The sequence below is a fragment of the Canis lupus genome, chromosome 5 (assembly GCF_011100685.1).
Source record: "Canis lupus familiaris isolate Mischka breed German Shepherd chromosome 5, alternate assembly UU_Cfam_GSD_1.0, whole genome shotgun sequence".
NCBI lineage: Eukaryota > Metazoa > Chordata > Mammalia > Carnivora > Canidae > Canis > Canis lupus.
Genome location: NC_049226.1, coordinates 87,873,375 through 87,891,242, shown reverse-complemented (window position 1 = coordinate 87,891,242; position 17,868 = coordinate 87,873,375). Strand labels below are relative to the sequence as shown.

Sequence of the window (17,868 nt, the reverse complement as noted above, 5' to 3'; positions counted from 1 at the left end):
AAAAAGTCTGAATTCGTGCAAATGTCAGTCCTCAGCCTGCGAAACCCAGAGAGGGACTCTCTGGTGCAACAGATGGGCTGCAGGCAAATGGGGAGCGAAGTGGCCCTGGTGTTCTCCTGTTCCAGTAAAAGGCAGTTTTAGTAATCTGCTCTTAACCTCCCAAAGATTATTTTTTTCTTTTTAATCATCAGGTTGAACTTTGGCACTTACAAACTCCTCTGTTTTATAAATGGATTAATGGCCGCCTTATTCAGACGATGACATCAGTAGAGAGGCAAGGTGGTACATCCAAAAAAGCCCAGATTTTGGCATTGAATCTGCCTTGAAAACCTCATCAGCCACTTGACAGTGGGTGGCTTACTCCCAATCAGAAGGCTCTTCCAGTTTTATTGGTCCTGCCCGAACACCTTCGTTTTGACACCTCTTGCTTCATACTTCCTGTCATTTTGTTTTCCAGTTTACAATCCCTTTTATGCTGCCTCCTGCCCCAGTGTCTTTGCACAAGCTAGATCCCCTGCCGGCAATGAGTCCTGTCCTAAACTCCACGTGATGTCACTGAGTTAATGTGTGCTCTGTCTTTAGATTGCACTGACCCATCCCTTTCTCAGAGGTGTCATTACTAAAAAGGTAAACTTCCTCTGTACATATTCTCAGAGCAACATACCCATCTAATACTATTAGAAAATTATTTTATTTTGGCTTATTTTATTAAGTTTGTCTCTACCAGAGAATGATGTAAAGTTGGGAGTATAGAGAGCTTGTTTGTTTTGTGTTTCCGACACCTCCTTATCCTCCAGAAGTAGTTTCTCACTCAAAACTCCACTGTCAGTTGGAACCCCAATGTGCATCCTGGCTCTTGCCTCTCCTCCCAGGCTGAGGGTATGGAGGTTATAAAAGACCAAGAGTTAATTCCTATTTCCAGGTCGCAGAATGACCCTAGAGATAAAAAAAAAAAAAAAAAAAAAAAAAAAAAAAAAAAAAAGTTTTGATGATTTTACTATGAAAATCCCTATTTTTTTAAAAGTAAACTTAAAAAAATAGAATAGTTTTCAATCTATACAGAAGTTATAAAGATAATACAGAGTTCTCATGTAACCTGTACTTAGTTTCTCCTATTATTTTATTTTATTTTATTTTTTTATTTATTTATGATAGTCACAGAGGGGAGAGAAAGAGAGACAGGCAGAGGGAGAAGCAGGCTCCATGCACCGGGAGCCCGATGTGGGATTCGATCCCGGGTCTCCAGGATCACGCCCTGGGCCAAAGGCAGGCGCCAAACCGCTGCGCCACCCAGGGATCCCTCTCCTATTACTTTAAAATGGCATGGTATAAGTGTTACAGCTGATGAACCAATATTGACATGTCATTGTTATTTAAAGTGTGCGCTTTGTTAACATTTCTTTAGTTTTTACTGAAGGTCCTTTTTCTGTCCCAGATCACATCCAAGTTACCACATTATAGTTAGTCATCATGTCTCCTGAGTGTCTATAGCCTATGATAGTTTCTCAGTTTTTATTTTTGATAATATTCACAGTGTCGAGGAGTCTGGTTGGGCGTTCTGCAGAATGTCCTTCAATCATGGTTTGTCAGATGGTCTTTCTCATAATTAGACCAGAATTGTGGGTTTTAGGTAGGAAGACCATGAAGTGCATTTTTATCATATCAGTGATACATGCTGTCAGTATCACTTATCACTATTGATGTTAATGCTGATTATCCGGCTGAAATTTCTCTATTGTAAGGTTTACTCTTTTCTACTCCTTCCATATCATACATTTTAGAAGGAAGTCACTACGTGCTACCCACACTCAAGAGGTGAGGAGTTAACTTCATCTACTTGAGAGCTGAATGTATAAATTACATGACATTCTTCTGACTGGATAATTTGTCTCTTCTTCCTCATTTATGTATTCAATCTCTTGTTTATACTAGTATAGCCTCATGCATACTTACTTGCTTTCACTGTGGAAAACCGTAGTGATCTTTTACTAAGCCATATATCTCCAAAGAGCTAACAGGGACATCCGCATGTGTACTTAAGACTGACATTCCAAATACTTTCCTAGTCCACAGTATTACAGCACTGTTCAAGGCAGCTTCACTCCAGAGCATGCTGGAACATATCAATACATACCAGCCTGGCTTCATTAAATATTTATAGTTCATCCCCCATACTAGACAGAAACATTTGTATCCCCCCTCTTTCCTTTTTCTCTGAATTCCTATTTCTGCATAACAAATTACCCCAAAACATAGTGGCACAGATCAACCATTTATTACGCTCCTGGATTTTGTAAGTCTGGAATTTCAAAGGGGGCACAGCATAGATTATTTGATTTGCCCTCCCCTATATAGGGGGCCCCAAACAAAAGACCAAATCCTGGGTGGATGAGGGTAATTTCATGCCCACAGATTGGAATCTTCTGAAACCTTATTCACTTACATGTCTAAAAATTCCTGTCAATTGTCAGCTGGGAACTTAGCCGAGTCTGTCATCCAGTATAACTTCATGTAGCTTCTTTATGCCCCCCAGGATCCTTTGTAATGGTGACTGGATTATAAAGATGAGCTCATCAGAGAGAGAAACAGGTAGAAGTTGTGTCACCTTTCATAACCTACTTGAGCTATCGCACAGTGTCATTTATCTTCATGATACCCTGCTAGTTGAGGCACTAACAACAAACAAGGTCTAGAGGAGAGAGCATAGATTTTGCTTCTTAATGGGCATGGAAAATTTCCGTAGAAGCATGTGGGATTACTAATAGCTTTGCAGCCATTTTTGGAAAATAAAATCTGCCATTCCCACTTAGGATCATTTACTGGGACCACTTGAGATTGATTACCAGCAGCTGTAAATTCTGAGTTTACAGTAGCTATTGGCTAAAATGTCTCTATTTGCTTAACTCTTGCTAAACAACCAGTCTCTAAAACGTGGGTCATTTTGTTTGATCCACACCCTACTAATCATGGCTTCTCCAAGTCCTCATTCATTTTTCTCTCTATTGCCCCATTTCCTTGAAATCACAGAGAGTTTCTCACAAAAGGACATCAGTGCGGTAAAGGAAAAAACGCATTACCAATAATTTTTGAAGATGGTCAAAGAAAATGAGCAAACAGACTTTTCAAGTAGTTTTTAGTTAGAAAAATACAACCAGTGAATAGGAAACAAATGTCTCTGACTGTCCAGGGGAGCAAAATAGGTATGTCATATTGAAGAATGATAGGAGAACTTAGCTGACCTTCACTCAGAGAATCCTACTATGAACAAATTAACTTATTGGTGAGAAAAAGCAAATCTTCACTTTGCAATATTAATGGCTATCTGAAATAAAATTGGAGTGAAACCGTGAAAATAGATAATCCAGGATAGTAAATTAATGTCAGAAAGGGGTTAGAATACAAATCATTGGTCTCCCCAAAATCTCTAACCCATTGTCTTCAAAACTTAATATCTATAACCCAGCTAGAACTTATTTCATATAAAGAATTAACAGTAAATTGCTTATTTAAATCATAGGAGAAATATAGCACTTTGTAAATGGAAAATATTATTTAGCTTTATGAATGCTTATCTTGCCTCACAAATTCTGGTTTCTTTGCTCCCCGCCCAAACTAAAAATACATGAAGAATCATATGCTTCAGCAATGATTTTTGATGTTATTGATGTCTTTATTAAAATCAGTTTTACTTTTAAGAATTTCCAAATGCTAAATTTGCACCCTGCTTGAATTAATACACATATGTGAATTGGAAATGAGCAGTAATGCTCAGTTTGTACATGAAAGACTGTGCTTCATGGTTTAGAGTTACTCTTTGCCTGGGACTACTGTACTAGATGGCTCTTTCTAAATATACTTATTCTGCATTTTCCTAACAGTGCTCTGTATTTCATCACAGTGCTTACCAAACTTTTAAATATTTGTGTATTTAGGCATTTCATAGTTGGTTTTCCCGAAAGATTATACCCTAAAAATTCCACCATGAGGTACATACATTGTATGTGTTTTCGTTTGTGTATAAATACTCGTTCTCTGTATATATGTATGTATACATACAAGTGAATAGTACACACGTGTGTGTGTGTGTGTGTGTGTGTGTTGTGGAGAGAGGGTGAAGAAGAGGAAATTAAAAAGCACCTGGTAAAAAATTAAGAGAATCCTAAGAAGGTTTTTTGTTGGTTTGTTTTGTAGCTCATATAAATCATTCATAATATATCTATATTGACAACAAATTAAGATTTTTATTTTCAGAAAATAATATATTCTTTATTGTTCTTATATTAAAATGTAATATCAAGTGGTGGCTCAGTTGGTTAAGTGACCAACTCTTGATTTTGTCTCCTTTCATGATCTAGGCTCAGGTCATGATCTCAGGGATCAAGCCCTGCATTGGTCTCTGTGCCCAGCATGGAGTCTGATTGAGATTCTTTCCCTCCCTGTGCCCCCTGCAACTTGTTCACTCTCTCTGGCTCTAAAATAAATAAATAAATGTTTTTAAAATGTAGTATCAAACCTCTTATAAATGAGGATGACATACCATTACCATAGGAGAAATGTCAACTTTTGGTTATAATGTTATTGCACAAATTTTAAATTAATTTTCATATAATTGCTTGTCCTTCTCCGACTGACTTACTTCACTCAGCATAATACCCTCCAGTTCCATCCACGTTGAAGCAAATGGTGGGTATTTGTCATTTCTAATAGCTGAGTAATATTCCATTGTATACATAAACCACATCTTCTTTATCCATTCATCTTTCGTTGGACACCGAGGCTCCTTCCACAGTTTGGCTATCGTGGCCATTGCTGCTAGAAACATCGGGGTGCAGGTGTCCCGGCGTTTCATTGCATTTGTATCTTTGGGGTAAATCCCCAACAGTGCAATTGCTGGGTCGTAGGGCAGGTATATTTTTAACTGTTTGAGGAACCTCCACACAGTTTTCCAGAGTGGCTGCACCAGTTCACATTCCCACCAACAGTGTAAGAGGGTTCCCTTTTCTCCGCATCCCCTCCAACATTTGTTGTTTCCTGCCTTGTTAATCTTCCCCATGCTCACTGGTGTGAGGTGGTATCTCATTGTAGTTTTGATTTGTATTTCCCTGATGGCAAGTGATGCAGAACATTTTCTCATATGCATGTTGGCCATGTCTATGTCTTCCTCTGTGAGATTTCTGTTCATGTCTTTTGCCCATTTCATGATTGGATTGTTTGTTTCTTTGGTGTTGAGTTTAATAAGTTCTTTATAGATCTTGCAAACTAGCCCTTTATCTGATATGTCATTTGCAAATATCTTCTCCCATTCTGTAGGTTGTCTTTGAGTTTTGTTGACTGTATCCTTTGCTGTGCAAAAGCTTCTTATCTTGATGAAGTCCCAATAGTTCATTTTTGCTTTTGTTTCTTTTGCCTTCGTGGATGTATCTTGCAAGAAGTTACTATGGCCGAGTTCAAAAAGGGTGTTGCCTGTGTTCTTCTCTAGGATTTTGATGGAATCTTGTCTCACATTTAGATCTTTCATCCATTTTGAGTTTATCTTTGTGTATGGTGAAAGAGAGTGGTCTAGTTTACCCACCATTTGCTTCAACGTGGATGGAACTGGAGGGTATTATGCTGAGTGAAGTAAGTCAGTCAGAGAAGGACAAACATTAAAGGTTCTCATTCATTTGGGGAATATAAATAATAGTGAAAGGGAATATAAGGGAAGGGAGAAGAAATGTGTGGGAAATATCAGAAAGGGAGACAGAACGTAAAGACTGCTAACTCTGGGAAACGAACTAGGGGTGGTAGAAGGGGAGGAGGGCGGGGGGTGGGAGTGAATGGGTGACGGGCACTGGGTGTTATTCTGTATGTTAGTAAATTGAACACCAATAAAAAATAAATTAAAAAAAATTTTCATATAATTGCTTTAACTCGGTATATTCCATTCAGATGATTAAACAAGCATTTTATTATGAAGATTCAGAGATCAGCCATCTGGTATGTTTTATTTTGTAGCACTTGAAAACCTTATTATTATCCAATTAAATATATTTTTCATGAAATAAAACATTTTAAAGTCTATATTTTATAATCATAGATTTTTTAACCTATTAAAATGAAAATATCTCATTTTTCAAATATGTAAAAACAGTATTTTAAAGTATAGTGTTAAAAACTACACGTACATATTTTAAAACATCCATATCTATAAATATATAAGTATGCCATCTTTATTAAAGGCTTGCATAAGATCTATTAAGACTGAAAATATCTAGTCAGGAATGACAATACATTGCATTTGGTGTATGTATTGGTATAGAATATTTTAAAAATATTTAACACTGAAATGCTTTTATAAAAAGTAAATGGAGCTTCTGGAAAGTTCTCAGTCTGCTGAACATTTTCCATCCTCTAGGGATCATGTTAATTTGACATATTTAAAAAGTTTAGCCCTGTGACAGTGCCACAACATGAGCAATTTTATTGAAATAGAAAGCAAAGAACAAAAATATTCAATAATTATTTTATTGATGTGAAGGGAATGAATTATTCATGGTTTCAAAGTATCTGTGAATAATTCTAATTACCTGCTTTTAAAGGATATGAGACCCACTGAAAGTACATTAACAATTTTGATTGAACACCTGCTATCTCGTAGTATACAGCAGGCATCAGAACCAAAATCCACTAGGTGTGCGTATGTGTATGTTTGTGTGTTTCTGAATTTCTAGGTGATTATTATATACTGTGCTTTGTTGGCCTCTGATATAATGCTTTTGATAGTTGTAAAAATAGATCATTCAAGGTGATAAAGCCAAATTACCTCTAAGTCAAATGCATTATGCATTTTCTAGCAGTCTCTATTCATCTGTAGCTCTGAAACACATTTTAAAACAGTATAAATGCTTCCTGAGAAGGTTTTCTGGGATAGGGACTTACTTGTATACCTCTGTATTCCCTTCCGTGACTAGTGGATGGAAGTAGTCCTTATGTCTGTCACTAACCAGCTGTTTGAATCCAGGTTTTTTTGGACTCAACACCCCCACCTCCATATGTCCCTGTAGTTCTGCTGCTATTATATTGGTAGCACCACCATCATCCTAGTAAAGTGGCCAAACTATTTAACTCATGAATTTGGTATCAAATTTGATTTATGGGAGAAGGCTACATCTAATTAGGCAGGGGTTCTGAGCAATTCTATTGACTTTATCATTTTTAAAAATATTCTACTTTCTTCATTTCTCTCTGCAACTTCCTTAATTCATTGGCATCTTCACTGGAATTTCAGCCAGCCTTTTTATCATGTTTTTCATCTATCGCATCTTTTTTGCAGCATTTTCCATGTCATAATCAGTATGGTAGATTTGCTACAGTAGACGCTTTTCAGATGACATTCCTTTTTGGATCCTTTACATTATACAGCCCAGGTTTGAGGAAAGTCTCTTAATATGACTTACAAGGTGTACAACTTCTTCTTTGAACTGGTCTTTTTCTTTCTTTGCCTTATTGCTCAACATTCTTTCCCTTGAATTCTTTGGTCCCATATTATTGAGCACCTTTTAGCTTTCCCAAAATACCCTACATACCTTTCTTGTAGGACCTTAAATTTGTGAGTTCTTTTATTGTGAGTTTTCTGCTTCTCACTGTCCACTCACTTGGATGTCAAGTCTTATCCTTGAACACTTGACTTAGATAAATAGTCCTTGAGTGTCTTCATTGATTCCTCAAGACTGGATTATATGTCCATTCTCTTTGTTCCTCCATGTTCTTTGCAGACTTATAGCATTTATTTCTATGTACTGTAATTACATGACTATTTGTCTTTCTCCTCATGAAGACTACAAATGTCTTATTAAATAAATTTGTCTAGAGCACATCAGGGCTTCTAACACATAGCTAGCCCTGAAATATGTGTGAACAATGGTACTTATTAAGGTTAGAGGTAAAAGCATATTAGATATTAGCTGGTCAGATAATGTATCTAGCCCAATGATAGCTTGCCTGTGTGATTGAATGGTATCCAACAAATTAAAGAAAATTAATATTGTGCCAGATTCGTATTAGACATGTGTATGTGTGTGTGTATGCGTGAGTGTGTGTGTGTGTGTGTGTGTGTGTGTGTGTGTGTGTGGTCTCCATACCCAGTGTGGCACTCAACATGGGATTTGTACTCATGACCCTGAGATAAAACCTGGGCTGAAATCAAGAGTAGAATACCTAACCAACTGAACCACCCCAGTGTCTCTAGGTTAATTTTTGACAGAAGAGAAACTTCCCATTTTTGTTAGTTTAGAATCCTTAACTTTCTCATAAACCATTTTTATTCACTTTAGAAACATAAGTGAACCCTTGAAAAAAATGAAAAGCCTTCTTGTTCTGTTTTTCAGCATGCCAATATGTCAGAACTACAATGGAATTATAATTCTAGAAGGACTCTTCGATGCTTAACTCTGAAAACAAGAATCCAACATTTTTCTCTAGAATAAAGCTCTAAATACATCTTTCTCATAAATGGTTAAAAAAATATAGGACTTGGAATTCTAAGGAGAGGGGAAGGGCTAGAAGTAGATAGATAAATAAATAAATAAACAACAAATAAATAAAATAAACCAAGAGTATTTCTGGTATCCATCCAAAGTTTACTCTCTGAATTGAAATGAAACTGAAGGAGCTAGAAAAGAAATATTTTTACTACATCTTTGGGCCTATGAGACACAGATAATATTACCTTCTCTATTTGGTGAAGAAGTATGCTTAGAAACTTTTCCCTAATAATTCAACAGTAGTGCTCCAACAAAAATCTAGTCCCAGGATTGAATAAATATCTTGTCTGTAACAGATGATACAGGTATTTTATATTTTCACCTCTAATTTTCACAACCACTTGGCAATTAAGGATAATATCTCCTTTTCCAATAGAGAATCTAAGAGTTAGTTTGATTGATTAAGTCTCAAAATCTGAGGTGGAACCTGGCTATGAACACAAAGAATTGTTTTTCTCTGCTATCCCCTACATTCTGCTTGACTGGCCACACTATAATAGATCAACAAAAAAATACTATGTTTATATAATTTTATAGGATATATATACCATGTTACCTACATAGTATATGCAGTTATATTAAGTATATGCATACAATAAATATAAATACATACGAATATATACTGTATGTTACACAAATACTATATAGTATATATCCATGTTTATGTTATATATCTTATCCATCTAAATATATAAAATGTATATAAATTTTTAAAATATTATATATACATATAATAATGTGTTTTCAAACATTGAGGTGATAATTATACAATAAATACCTTCAAAAATCACTGTACAGTTGAAAAAGGTAAATTATTTATCATATCCCATATTAATATTTTTGCTTATATAATCCAATTAAATAACGAGTCGGCAAATTTTGATAAGCTATTGGATTCTTTTAATGTCAGACACAAGTGTTTGCTATTCAATAAGTTCACTGATTTGCCTGCTCAGATCCATCAATGTAGATCTATCGAGTGGTATTCCATATTTTTTTGTGGATATGCTAAACTAGCTTACTATCTGCTTGGCAAAAATAGGCCCAAATTTAATTACAGCCTCTCCTTATAGATAGAAAAGAATTTTGGGCTTCTTTCAAAATTATTGAAATAAAATAACTTCAGTTTGGAGCATACATTTGTGTAACTCTGTATAAATCATTTAAACTTTTGATCTTATTGTACATCTCTTAAAATGAAAGACTCTGAATAAGGAAGTGTTTAAGTAAATTATGGCCTATCTATACTTTATATAATAAGCACATTTTATACTGGTGTTCCTGAAACTTATAGGAATTCATGAGTATATAATGCTACATTTAAAACAATATAGATATATTCACACACAAAGTAATATTAAAAATATTTATTATGTTTCAATGATGGGCTTATGGAATTTTTTCCTTATTCTTTATATATTCAATGTGGAATTTTTAGCAAATATTTTACCTATGGTTGAGAAGGAGTATTTTATTAATTAAATTTAAAAAATCAAAGATTTTCAATTAAGATTTGAGAGCTTGAGAGAATGAAAAGGGAAATTTGTTGTATGATTGTGATATTCATAAAAATTAATATAAACACAATTTTTAAGAATTGTTAGAGAAAAATATATTTACCCATCTTATCATAAACATTGTAATTTCCTGGAATTATTAGCCCTCTCATGGATGATTTGGTCCTGAAGTTAAAATTCTTAGTATTCAGGCTGCAAAACAATTAGTAATGAGTATCAAGAAGGTCAGGAGAAGTCAAGGAGATCTTTTAATGAAAGTAATTAAAAACTCAGTTAATGAGCAGATTTCTATTACATGAACATGGAAAAAAGATAATATAACTACTATTTTGTCTTCATTCTGTATCTTTGAAGTAGAAAAAATAATAGGTGGAAAATGTGTTATTTATCACCCTAAATCTCTAGAATAGTTACTCCATTCATTGGAGAAAAAAAGATGGATAAAATTTCATAATTTGCACAAGTTACTGGAGTTTTCCTTTATTAACTTTTACAGTAAAATATATTCTATATGTAAGAAAATTCTCAGTATAAAACAGTTTTAATTTTACTTTAAATGCTAATTATTAAAAAAAACTTAAAAAATCTATAAGTAATGACCAATAGAAATACTATGCACATCACCCATATGATTGCAAAGTTTCTAATAATGACATTTGAAAAAAATAAAAATCACATGAAATTATTTTAGTACAATGTTTTATTGACTCCAATATATTAAAAATAGAATGGAATTTGGCATGTAATCATCATATGGTTATTGGGATGTTTTATATTTATGGGGTTTTTTTGTATGAAATCTTTGAAGTCCAATGTGTATTTTATACATTTAATTGATTTCACTTTGAATTAGTTCTATTTTATAATCTTGAGAGCCACATATGGCTCATGACTAGCACATTTGACCATGAGAATGGTAAAATAAGACTCAATCATGTGTCCACCACCTAGATTGAAAGTATTTTAATTCTTTAAATAAAACTATGTGGAGAAAGATCAAGTGAAATATTGTCACAATACAGATAAAGATGAAGCCTGCAGCCACCTGCTTCTGGCAGGTGCTAGTTGCATTTTTATCTTACCTTCTCTGCAGTTAATCGGAACATTGGCAATTATGTATATTCTCATTCTTCTTTATAGTCAGGGTTTTTGTCTGCTTGTTTATTGTACATTTTAAGTGATACTGATCTTGTCTTTGTGGTTTTTCCAGTAAAAGTGATTTAAACTTAAAAAAAAATGAATGATTTCAAATTTAAGAAATGGAAAACTTCATTCTAATGGCCATATCAATAAGGGAACCCTGCCCTGAAAAAAGCTTCTCATATAAGTTGAAGTCATAAGTCATGGAAAGTTGAAGTAGGCTCATTTAGCAGTTCACTTTGTGATCAAGGCCTCCATTTTTTTCTTCTTTGAAGTCTAAAATGGTGACTTAAGGCTAATTTGTCCTTCGTTACAATATGAGACATGGTGGTTGGGCAGCAGCTGAGCCTACAACATCCCTGCTATAGTTGAAAAGGGTAGCTCCCTGGTTCTTCACTTAGGGGCAAGAGCTCTTCCAGAACACTTCAGCACACCATATCTCCCTTTTTTTTTTTTTTCATATCTTCTTCCTCAACGTATCACTGCCGAGTTGAAAGATTATGCCGTTAGTCCAATGAGGCTCTTTATGAGACAGAGCCAGTTGTTAAAATGGGGTCACTGCCATTAATCGGGAGAATAACAACTGTAATTCTGAGTAGTTAACCAGGATCACCACCACCATATTTGTCACAAGAGTCTGGCTTTCTCTTGGCCAACCATCCCCATAAAAACAGTGGTCAAACACATTTTCTAGTTATTAAAACAACAAAATAAGCATCGTTTCCAGCTAACTCTCAGAAAAGAAACTACACTAATTTTCTGTGACTCTTTTCTATAATTTTTAAGTAATCAGTATTCTAGATAATAGCAGGTTAATACTTTGGTTATCACGTGATTAGATTTTAAAAACACCATTTCAGTAACAGACTCTCAGCTGTACAGCCTTCTGCAGTTTATCTTTTGAATCCTTTTGTCAGCATCTCTGCACTTCTGTCGTCTTGCCTTTGTTCAAGCTATTTGCACCCCTAGTATCCATCCTTGTTATGTCTTATCATAATTCTACAAGTATTTTGAGATCCAGGTAAAATGATGGCTCCCCTCTGAAGCTTTTTCAGTTGTAAACAATGCCATCTTCCTTGCAGAAAACATCATTAATACTTCTTTTATGGTTCTTAACTGTAATTTCAGGCAGACTATAAAGATGGGCACTTGAACTTTTTAAAAAAAATTCTACTAGACAAAGCATCTCTTTTTTCAAGTTGCAGCCCATGAGTTATTGATCTCTCTGTCCCCCATGTTTACTTGAACACGGTAAAATTCTATTCTTTTGAATAAATGTGGTCCAGCATGAAGATGTTATAATTCCTGGAAGTATGTGTTCTCTTTATCTCTGGTAAATAAGAAGTGATCAGATTAAAGTATTGCACCCAAACGCAGACTGAGATTTATAATTGCATTTATATTTGGTGATAGTCCCTATGGATTATTTTCAAGAATCATTGAAAGTTACTACATTGTTAGAAATGCCTAAGTTTGGTAGTATAAATTACTCCTATCCAATTTCAAGAAGGCCTGTGCATGTTTTCTAAACTGATCATCGTCAGTGAATTTGACAACCAGTGGCTGTCCAGACAGGATAAATGAACATTTGAAGACCCAGCTTTGAAATTGGGATTCATACACTGTTAAAATGGTAACCACTGAGTGAGGCAGCTCAAGAGGGGAGTAATGTAATTACCCATTTCTAACCTGACAAGCTTTCAAAGTGGAAGTAGGAAGTGATGTTCTAAATATTTTGTTGTCTGGGATTTCCATTCTCTACAAGTCCAATCTACATAAAGCATTTCATTATTTCATTCATGAAGGCTGGGAAGGCGGAAATTGTTTTTCCTTTTTTGATTTTTTGAAAAGATAATAGTCTCATCTTGTTCTCTGGTCCTAGAAGTTGCAGAATGCAATATTTAAATAACATCACCTTGGTTTGTTATACCATCCAGTTATCATTACATAACATATAATGATCTTCCTTTACCTCGGTGTTCTTCCTTTATCTTCCTGGTATCTTCCAAGTCAATCACAGTTAGCTGTAATCCAGATTCCACCACTTAAGATCTTTCTCTGTCTCTCTTTCTGTCTCTGTGGGTCTTTCTCACCCTGCCCAAGTTCTCCTAAAACATTGGAAATCCCTCACCATTTCTTTTTCATAGGCTAATATCTTCTGGCACTTTTTATAAGAACATATTGTCAATGATGAAGAGCTTAATGTTTACCGATACCATACACAAAAGCAGTCAAATGAGAATTAAGAAAGAAGAAGAAAGACATTAATGAAGAAGAAGGGGAAGGAGAAAGAGGAGGAGGAACAGCAGCAGGAGGAGAGGGAGGAGGAGAAGAAGAGGAAGAAGAAAAAGAAGAGGAAAGAAAGAAGAGGAGGAAAGGATTTGTTTTTTGTTTTTTCGTTTTTTTTGTTTTTTTGTTTTTGTTTTTTTGCAAAGAATAGATTTCTGCCAATGTAACTCATCCTCTCATCTAAACTGGTATTACATTGGACAAAAGTTAAACAAAGTAGTTTTCTTTTTATGACATTTTGTCCAAAAAAAATTAACCTGTTTTGTTTCTAAAACTAATTTGCATTTTTTTCTCTCACTGGCTCCTAAATATTAGAAGTACTGAAGAGGAAAGAATCTTTTGAGATAGTTCCCATTCTTAATCGGTCAGATCTTGGGAGGTTGATTGAAATTAACTCCTTTCATAATTAATTTGATGTGTCATGCCACTGCTTCATCTAAGAGTTTTATTACACTTAATAAAAGTGTGCTCCTTACCTTGAGACACCATTTATGGGATATCTATCATTTACTGAATAATCGGGTGACTTAGATTTCTGAAGAACCTCAGAGGGTAGGGGAGAGACAGATATGCAAATATGTCAATCATATTAAACACAGTAAATGCCATGGCAGAGGACTGAATAGGGCTCATTGGGAGTCCAGAGAATGGAAGTCACACTTCTTTCCTTAATACCACTTAAGAACTTGTGGGGGAGATGGGGATTAGACACATGAAAGCACAATCAGCCTCTGCATCTTTTGTGCTGAGATTATACTGTGATGCCATTATTTCTTTGTATCTTCATCCAAAGGCTTGTGGCTAATTTATATGCTTGATTGAAAGGCAGCAAGATCTTGTGCATGCCTGCAGCGGATAAAACCCCAGTCTTGCCAAAAACAAAACAAACAAACCAAATAAAATCTTGAAAAAGAAGGAAAGAAAGAAATGAAGAAAAAAACCTGAGCCCTACAGTGGGCACAAAAAGCTTAGTTCTGCAAGAATGTTAAACCCTATTTTATTTCCCTGCCACTGAATTTAAAATGAGCTTGGAGAAGGACTGTAAGTGTTGAGAAGAGTGAAGCAATTTCAAGTGACAGAGTTCAAAGGAGGTGGTTATGCATTTCTAAATGGGTACTGAATCTCCTTTAGAGATATTTTGCACTTAGAAATAAAGAGTTCAGTTGAGACCGTCACCTAACTTTCTGGAGAAAATGGCCTATGCAAATGGACCATATCATATACTGAAAGCCCCAGTCATAGTAATTCTGGGCTTCATTCATTTGACATCCCACAAATATTTATTGAATGCCTACACTGTGCTAGAAGCTAGGGAAACAAAGCTTCATATTTCAAAAGGATCTGTGTGCATTTTAAACCCCAAAATGGTATTTCTTACTAAATAATTTTCACTATAGGAAAAAACAAACAAAAAGCCCTGTATAGTCCTAAATCTGCTTAGTTGCTTACCCTGCCTCACCGTCACTCCCCAAAAAATCCACAACGAAGGCTTTTGCTCATGCCTTGCCATTGTGCCCTCTGCTTCCTGATGGACCCCGGTGCTATCACGTGCGGCCTAACAAACCGTACCTTCAGCTGTGGTTGCCTGCTGACCTGTTGACCTCCCCTTCGCTGAGTGAAACCAGAGTCCTGGGTACATTTTAGAGTAACGCCTGTGAACAAAGGGTCATAGAGGACAGAGAGAGTAAATGAATGAATGAATGAATAACGTGATGAGGGTCCCGATGCTCTGAGGAAGATAGAACAGAGTTATGTAAGAGCAGCCGGTTGATAAGGCTGATTTAGGGGGATCAGGGGAGTTTGTGGGAGGAGGTGGCTTTTGAAAGGACATCAGAGTGGTGAAGGGCACTGAGCAGTGAGAATGGTAGCCGCTCTTAGCGTGAACCTGGACCTTTGGTCTCCCAGTACCCATGTGCAAGGTCACCGGATTGAATTCCACTCGTAGGTGCTTTGCAGTCAAGATTCCATTGTCACTCGCAGGTGTGCCCTGTCTCCTATTTTGCCCCATCTTGGATTCCCGAAATCTGAGATTGGGTGAGGAGTAAATAAAAATTTAGACTTATCGTGCCTGATTCTGAGCTAAAAGTGGCCATTTTTGGCTGGAAAAGAGGTCAAATACACTTATTTGCTTTAGAAAGATCAAAAGTTAGCACCAGTCATCAAACCAAAAATCTGTTGAAGGGATGATGCCATTGCTGTGACCTAGAGTTTTGCCTGGTTATCATTTTTTGTTCTCTTCAAATAAAATGAAATAGAAGAGAAATGTGATTTTTTTTCTCCTTTAATCTGAGCAAAACCATCTGATGAGTCTCATCCTGATCATCTTGAAAAAGGAAAATTAGAAGCTAGATCACTGCTCTTGGCAGCAGGGCAGCAACTTAACTAATAAGACACCTTTTTGCGTCGATCGTAATAACACTATTGTTTTATGAGCCCAAGTTCTTGCTTTGGAGCAGCAGTCTTGAGTTCACCACGGAGCATTCAAAACCGGCCTTAACAGAGTCATCTTAACTCACCCTGGGAGTGGCAGCCTTTCGTAGGAGACATAGAACCTAGTCACTCACTATGAACTGCTTTGGCCCATGATTGAAATAAAGACTGGACCCAGAAGACTTAGAAGATGTAAGCAAGGAGAGCACAAAAATCGTGAAATTTTTGTAAGGAGAAAGCAGTGCAGTGACTTCCTCCATGGTGCTGCAGGTGGTCTGGAGAGTCGGAGCACTGCGCTCTACAAATATCGATGATGATAATTGTACCTCTTACTTGCTCAGTTTCGACAGAATGTCAGGCGACATGTGAGACCATTCCCCTTTATTATTTCTAACAATAATTAAAGCCATGCAAGATAGTGGGAAGTATTAAGCATCAACCTCAGACCTTCCAACCTTAGGTATTCACCCAAGAGGAATGAAATCATGCTCACACGCAGACTGGTAGGTAAGTGTCCAGAGCAGCTTTGTTCACAACAGGCCGATCCTGGGACACGTGGAGAGAACATAAATATCCGTCAGAACTGGTAAACAGAATTAGGTATTTTCATCTAGCAGAATGCTGTTCAACACTAAGAAGCCAAAGTAGGAAACCAGAACTACTCTCACAGACTATGGATGGGTATAAAAATCTTTATGCTGAGTGAAAGAAACCAGGCACAAAACCTCCCACCTGCGAGGAATATGAGCTAATCCATGACGTCAAAATGGAAACCATGGCTGCCTATAGCAGAGGTCATGGGAGGAATGGGTTTTGCAAAGGGACGTGAGAAAACATTCTTAGTGATGGAACAGTTCTGCCCCTTAATTTTGGGAGAGGTGTCCCTGGAATATAAACACTATCAAATCACATCAAAGGAATGCACTTTAAATGGGTGTGATTTATTGCATAGAGATTAATTCTCAATAAAGGAATGAAGGAAACAAAAGAGATGAGGAAATCAAACTTGAGAGGGGTACGTGTCTCAAGCTCTCGCTACTGCTAACCAAGTAGCAAGGAAAGTGATGGGATTCCTTTTTTTTGGTTCTTCAGACTCTAAATCTGGAGCTCTTTCCACCCTGGTAGATATAAGAGAAAAGATAATTCTTGAAAAAACTGTTCTTTAGGCTTTCAGAATTGTAACTATTTCTTATGTTAGTAGCATTTATTATGTCATTAACTTAATATTCAGAAGTATTCCAAGTTACTTATAGTGCTATAACTTTTAAGTGGCAGATATAAAAATAAGACTTTTATTTTGATAACTTATCTGTGACAGGAAATCTGGAAATTTTATGTGTGAATTTTTAGAAGAAGCAAGTTGGAGAGGGTCACATTATATAAATAAAATGTGTGTTTTGCTTCATATTTTACTGCTAGAAATATGTTAAATATGGTATATATTTTTAGGATATTTAAATAGATGGTTTGAAATTAAATACGTAGTTTTCCTGTTTCGTTAGCTCAGTGGTGAATGTGAATGTTCTTTGATCTCTTTGCAATACACGTGCGCGCACAGAGATCCAAGGTGTCCCTCTAATCCTCTCTTATTGAACAGATACAAAACTGAGACCACACAAATTTTGGCAATGTGTTTAAGGATATCAAATAGGAAGAACTCAATAATGTTTAAGCAACAAATGAGCAAATGAATATGGGAAAATACTTTTGAAGTTTCCTTTAATCAATAGAGAATTTTTAAGTAATCACTGCCATATAAATCAGAGGTGTTTTTGAGATAGGCTTTATCCTTTTAGTATTTCCTTCCAATTTGCATTTGTATTATATAGATGAGATAGTTGTTAATTTTATCAATTTATACTTATATAATGAATCGATGCATGGGTGACCTTGGTTTCCTGGTAAGATATTCTTGCAAACCTGAGTAACAGTGAATAGTTAAAGAACATAGGGTTGATAAAAGTAGGTAA

The 17,868-nt window shown here is 35.8% G+C and overlaps 1 long non-coding RNA gene across 1 annotated transcript; it reads right to left on the bottom strand.

Moving 5' to 3' along the window:
* Positions 1–2,442: 2,442 nt before the first annotated feature.
* On the bottom strand, positions 2,443–16,537 carry LOC119872038. Its single transcript, XR_005358964.1, has 3 exons — positions 16,392–16,537; positions 15,038–15,120; positions 2,443–2,551 (listed from the first exon to the last, which is right to left on the bottom strand). It is a non-coding gene; the product is annotated as an uncharacterized LOC119872038 (long non-coding RNA).
* Positions 16,538–17,868: the final 1,331 nt, after the last annotated feature.